Genomic DNA, 6,800 nt, shown 5'->3' with positions numbered 1-6,800 from the left:
GCCCCTCACAGCCCTTCACAACCTCTCAGATCCCCTCAAAGCTCCTCACGGCATCTCACAGCCCTTCATTTCTCCTCATTTTCCCTCACAGGCTCTACACTCCCTCATGGTTTCTCCCAGCCCTTCACATCCTTTCATGACCCCTCACAGCCCCTCACGGCCCCTCACAGCCCCTCACAGCCCCAGGCATGGGGCTCCTCCCAAAGGAGGAGGGGTCGGGCCCTGCTTGTTCTCCTTTCATTTCGATCCCTTCCCAGCCCTGAGGAAAGAAAGGCTGCAATGGAGCCTTTCCCCAGCCTTTCCCTCTGGGTTCATTGCGGCTGAAGCTCTGTGCTGGCGCTGGCCCCAGCGCCAACATCCCCGCAGCCCCGCAGGCCTTTGGTGTCCCCCCGTGTCCATTCCCTATCCCCGAGTCCCGCCCGGCTCTGGCAGCAGCAGGAGCCGCAGCGCAGCGGGCGCCGGCCCGGCCCAGCCGGGGCTCCCGGGCGGGAGCAGCAGCAGCGCCGGCCCCTTCCCACCTGCTCCTGCCTCGCCTTCCAAGGCCTTTGTCCACCTCAATTCGGCACTAGAGCAACAATCACCCACCAACAGCCCTGATTGCTCAGGGCCCGCCTGTGCTGCCCTGACCCAGCCTGCAGAGAAAGAAAGGATCGGCTTCCAGCGCTCTTTTCAGCACTGTTTTACTCCCCCTGAGGTGACAGCAGGAGGTGCTGCTGCCTTTGCCTTGGCAATTGTAGATCATGGCTGCTCTTGCCCTGCTTCTGGTGGCCACTTGAATTTTATCAGTAAAACTGCAATTGCCTTTTTTGATCAGTGCCACCAGAGGTGCTTTTATGATAGGAAACTCTGGCATCATGAGTAGCAGATCTCCAAATGTTCACAAGTCCCTGAGCACAAAGTTGAGGAGAATTAAAGCCACACGGGCCACATTTGCAGCACTCAAACACAGCCCTGTTGCTGCTGCTGCTGCTGAAATAGAATCAACTGGCAGAGGCCATCACAGAAATTGCCTCTCCAATGTCAAATAAAATGAAAAATAATCCACCAGGAGAAAGAGAAACCAGAACTCCTTGACTCCCTTCATTGCTTCCTCTGAGCAGCAGCAGCAGCAAGTGGAGATGGGCAGAGGTATTTGCAGCTGCTGCTGATCCCAGCTGGAGCCCAGCCTGCTGCCCAGGGCCAGCGGGAACCTGAGCCCAGCCCGGGCAGCTCCCGCAGTGTCGGGAGCTCAGCGCAGGCGGGGCCAGGCCCAGAGCCCCGGGCACGGCCGCCCATTGCGGGGCAGCGGCGCAGGCGGAATGTCCTGCGGCCCAAACCTCCTGCTCCTGCCACACAGCAGCGCCCATCCTTCTCCCCCTGCTCCTCCTGTCCCAGCACGGCACCAATTCCAGCTCCCAGGAGCCTTCCCAAGACAGGGCTCAGGCTCCTCTTTCAGCCTGAGTGTCCCTGCAGAGGAACAGGGCATCTTTCAGGCACTTCCACAAGCTCAGGCTTCTCATTTCGTGAGGCATCTGGGATGAAAATGGCCTTTTTCAGAATGACAAATGCAGAGGGAGCGGATTAGAAATTATTAGAAAAAATGACCCTTCTTACAGACAAAGTTCACCGAGTCATTCTCTATTGCATTTCTCCCTTTCAGATTCTTTTAGTCATCTCCTCGGATGTGGTTGAGCTTGTTCTGGTGCTTATCATGAACTGTTTGTGCTCTTGATTTAGATCAATGCATGAGATCAATGTAGAATCATCTAAACTGAACACAGAAACAAAACTCTCTCTGTCAGCCCATTTTCATGTTCTAGATCACTTTCCAGGTGTCCATAGGGATGTTGGAATGATTATCACACAACTCTCCACTCCTGGCTGAAGCCTCTGGAGATTCCTTCTCTGCATTCAGCCAGGCTTGTATTCTCTAACAACTACTGGTACCCTGGCATGTTTTTTTAGGGTAGAACAGAAACAATGAAATCTTTAAAAATGGCACAACTCCCCACTCCACAAGGAAAAAGAACAAGCTGTAAAGTTCTCCAAACATTTGTCCTGCTTTGCTGCAGAGTTGTGCTGCACTTATGGTGTGGAAAGCCAAGGGAAGCTGCAGCTGGTGGCACATCTTGTGACAGAAGCTGCACCTTTTTCTCCAGGGAAGGTTCTTGGAAAGAGCAGACAGGACTGTGAAGATTGTGGGAAAACTGAAACAGCTTTTAAGAAATTAAATGAAAATAGAAAGAACCAATCCAAGATGTTTTTCTCTATTTATTTCTATGCCCACGTTTTCCATCTTGCACTACTTCTTCATGCCCTTAATTGCAAATGGATCTCACCTCTAAGATCCATGACTTGGCAAGTTTTAGACACTGTAAAATACCATGAGCTACATCCTGTTTGCCTTCCCCTGCTTTTCTTGGAAAGCAATACTGGAGACACAAGTGCAGTGCTTGGGTTGGGTACAAATTCTGCATTCAGGGAATGTGCTCTGATAACATCTGACCCTCAGGAGGGACAATGCACAGCAGAAACCAAGGGGATTCCTCTGCCACAGTGCAGGAGTCAAGACTCTGGGTCTTGGCTCAACAGGGCAAAGTTCCCGTGTTTGGACAGGCTCAGGGGCTGCCTCCGAGGAGTGCGGGGCTCAGCGCTGGGCCCAGCGGGCAACGGAAAAACGGACACGGGGACAAATGGCCCCGGGGCTTCAGTTGCAGCAGTTGCAGCAGTTGCAGGAGCAGCAGCAGCAGCAGCAGCAGCAGCAGTGGTGGCAGCAGCGGCAGCAGTGGCGAAAGAAGCGACTTTGTCAAGTTTTTCCTACTTTTCCTCTCCCTCTCCCGCAGTCCCACGCACTCTCCCAGTCTCCCTCTCCCCTGTCGGGCCGGGCAATGCCCCGGGCCCGCCCCCGGCCCCGGGTGGGGCTGCCCCATCCCCGTCCCCGGGTGTCCCGCCGTCGTCTGGCCTCCGCCCGGCTCTGGCTGTACTGGCGGTGGCGCTGCTGGGCGGGGATCAGTGCCCGGGGCTGGGGCAGCATCGCCGCCCTTTGGCTCCGCCTGCTCCGAGCCCGGCCCCGGCCCCGGCCCCTCCCGGGCCCCGCCGAGGGCACAGGCGGAGCGGCCGCTCCCGCCGCCTCCGCTGCGGCTTCCCCAGTCCGAGCTCCTCCGCTCGGCAGCGCGGCCGCCGGCCCCGACCCGGTGCTGTCGGGTTCCAAGGAAGGAACCCCTGGGGATGCTCGGCCCGGGGCGCTCGGGGGGCGTTCGGGGGCCGTTGCTGGCCCCGGGCCGAGCGCTGACAGCCGCGTCTCGCCGGCAGGGAAGGCGCAGCCGGGCCGCAAGGAGCAATACCAGCTGGGTTCGCTGCTGGGGCGCGGTGGCTTCGGCAGCGTCTTCGCGGCAACGCGGCTCTCGGACGGCGCCCCGGTGAGCGGCGGGGCTGGCGGTGGGCACAGGAGGAGGAGGAGCAGGAGAAGGGGGAAGGAGGGCGGAGGAGGAGGAGGAGGAGGATGGGGCTGGACAGGGCGGGCGGCGAGCTCAGCCCGCTGCTCCCCTTGGCTTGCAGGTGGCCATCAAAAGGGTGCCACGGAACCACATCCAGCACTGGGACAAGCTGGTGAGTGAGCGGGGCCAGCGGGAGAAGCCGGGCTGTGCCAGGCGGGGATGAGCCCAGGCCCCACAGGGTGGAAGCTGCCAGGACGCCTCGAGGGGGGTGATGTGGGGCCAGCAAAGGGTGCAGATCATCCTGGGCTGGGTAAAGGGCTGCCCCAGCCCTGGCACAGCCTCAGCCCCACTGACGGCATTGTGGTCCTCCCGCAGCCCAACGGCACCAGGGCACCACTGGAGGTTGTGCTGCTCGACAGGGTCTCCACTGGCTTCCCTGGTGTCGTCCAGCTGCTGGAGTGGCGGGAGTTCCCCAATGACATCGTGATGGTGCTGGAGCGCCCGGAGCGGTGTCAGGACCTGCGGCACTTCATTCGGGCACGGAGGTTCCTGTCCGAGGAGGTGGCACGGGAGCTGTTCCGGCAGGTCCTGGAAGCTGTGCAGCACTGCACCAGCTGTGGGGTCCTGCACAGGGACATCAAGCCAGAGAACATCCTGGTCGACCTGGCCACTGGGCAGGCCAAACTGATCGATTTTGGCTGTGGCACCTACCTGCAAGACACAGCCTACACTCGATTTGCAGGTGAGCCCAGACAAGAGTGTGCTCCCATTTCAGGACATCTCATGGCCCAGCATCTCATGGCCCCACCTGGGTGTGGCAGCAGGGATTCTCCCTTTTGCTGGCAGTCATGGCACTGAGACTTCAGCTGGGTTGCTTTTGAGCAGGGGTATGTGGGGGGCAGCTTCCAGCCCAGCTGGCAGCCTTTGCCAGCCACTCTGCCCAGGACTGGGACTGGGACTGGGGCATCCAGCCCGACAGAAACGCCCATGGGTGAAGGTAGCAGAAAGAGGTGGCCAGAACCTGAGCACCAGCCAGTTTGGTGTGCAGACGATACAGGGCTTGGACTGCTCTGCCCACCTGGTTTGCTTTGGGATCATAATGTTTTGGGGGCAGTGCAGGCAGGCAGGGATGAAGTATGGTTTTTCCCCAGCTTTGAGTGGGTTTTCTCTTGTTATGGTCAGGCCTTTCCAGGTTTTCTGTTGCCCTCTTCCAACACCAGTGGCTTCTCTTCCAACCCCAAGTTTGTACACAAGTCCCAGGTGCTGGCAAGAGGGCAGTGGGTCACACCATGTGCCACTGGGGCAGTCCCGAGATGCCCAGGGATGCTGGGGCCAGGCTCTGGGAGCAGCAGCATCCCCCTGATGGTCTCCATCTGTATTCCATAGGAACACCATCCTACAGCCCCCCGGAATGGACTCACTTTGGCTGGTACTATGGCAGGCCAGCTACCATCTGGTCCCTGGGCATCCTGCTGCACCAGATGGTCTGTGGGGAGCACCCCTTCAGGAGGGGCCAGAAGATCAGCTGGGACCATCAGCTCTTGCTGCCACAATGGCTCTCTCAAGGTGGATCCTCATCTCTGGGCACAGGGGAATACCAGTGCTGGGAGACAGCAGCGGGGCTTGTGAGCATCCTGCTCTGGCAGCAGCTGGGGAGGTGGCACGTGTCCTGCTCTCCTGCTCTTCTCCAAAGCAGGGAATTGATGGGAAAGTTTAGGCCCAGCTCTGAGCACATGCAGCATGGCCTGGGCATGGGAATCGTGGGGCAAAGCTGACAGGAGCCTTCTCCAGCTGACCAGGGGTTTCTGGTTTCTCTCCCCAGAGTGCCAAGATCTGGTCAGGAGGTGTTTATCCGTGCCTGACTGGGAAAGGCCTTCATTAGAAGACCTATTTTCTGATCCTTGGATGCAGGATAATCGTCGGCCATAGAAGAAGGGAGAGAGTCACAGGCACACTTTGATGCAGGGCCCTGGTAAGTTACAGCTCCACACATGCCTTGGCAATCAGAGGCAAAGAAACCCAGACTTTTTTGTGCTGCCTGTGTCACTGCACGGGGGTCATCGGATGGGCCCTTGTGCTGGAGCTGAGCTGCTCTGCCCATCACTGGTGGCTGCCATCCAGGCTGCTTTTGCTTGTCCTGGTTCACTGACAGCTGGAGCCCTGGGCAGAACCCTGACAGCCTGGTCTCACCCCCAGGGAAGGAGAAGGAGCCCCTGGAGAAGCTGGACCAGGTGGGGCTGCTGCTGCTGGAGATGGTGAGAATGACACCAAGGAGGACAAGCTCTTCCTCGTCCTGGCCACCACAAGGCTGAAGATGATGGACTTGGATTCTGGCACCTTCTTCAAAGCCAGGCTCCACAGCCAATTTGCAGATGAGTTCACACACAGGGGGATGCTTCCAGATTTGGGCATTGCACAGCCTGGCGAGGAACCAAAGATTCCCCCTTTGCTGGGGCAGGTGCAACTGATTGTTCAGTGCACTGCCAAGCTGCTTTTTGTCACGACTGGGACCATGAGCTGGGGTGGTTATGAAATAGGAGTTGGCTCCTGGCCCTGCCAACAGCCCCCACCACCCACCGTGCCCTGGGCTGGGGCTGGGGCAGCCAGCCCGACACAAACAAAGCCCCATGGTGGGAGCAGAGGTGGGACTCCAGAGCCTGTCCATGGGCTGCTTTGCAGGCAAGGAAGGGCTTGGGCTGCTGCACTCTCCTTGTTTGCTTTGGGATCACCAGAACTTTGTGGGGAGGGGGCAGTGAAGAGGGGATGGGAGAAAGCCTGGGCTTCCCTCACCTGTGGGTGGGTTTTTCCCCAGCATGTAGGGGTTGGGCCTTCCTCAAGCCCCTGACAGCTACAAGATCTTTTACCTTTTTTCTTGTTTCCCCTTTTTCTCTGTAATCTATTTTCATTAATTTGTTGTTTGTTTTTCTAAAGGAAGCGTTCTAGGTGGTGTCCAGTCTGGATCAGGAAGTGCTTGGGACCAGCTGTGGCGTGGATGGGCCGTGCCCCTGGAGAAGGATGAGGACATGGTTTGGGAGCAGCTTTTCCTGAGGCAGCAGATAGCGTGAGGTGGGTCCCCATCTTCTTGGTGTGGGTGGGATGAGAGGTTTTGGGGGATGGCAGCGAGCACAGGAGCATCCTGCTCTGGGCAGCTGCTGAGGGCTGGATCTCCCCTGGCTGGCTGCAGGCTGGGCACATGTCCTGCCCTCCTGCTCTGCTGCCAAGGGCAGCAATGATGGGCAGCTTTGGGCCCCGCTCTGAGCACGGCCAGCATGGCCTGGGCACTGTAGGGGGCTGGGACAAGGGCACAGGAGCCTTCAGCTCACGGGTGGTTTCTGGTTTCTCTCCTTGCAGCCGGGCTCTGCAGATGCTGAGGGTGCTCTGGGC

Source organism: Zosterops lateralis, assembly GCF_965231275.1.
Source record: "Zosterops lateralis genome assembly, contig: HAP1_HAP1_SCAFFOLD_72, whole genome shotgun sequence".
NCBI classification, from domain to species: domain Eukaryota; kingdom Metazoa; phylum Chordata; class Aves; order Passeriformes; family Zosteropidae; genus Zosterops; species Zosterops lateralis.
Note: the sequence above shows the minus strand (reverse complement) of the source record.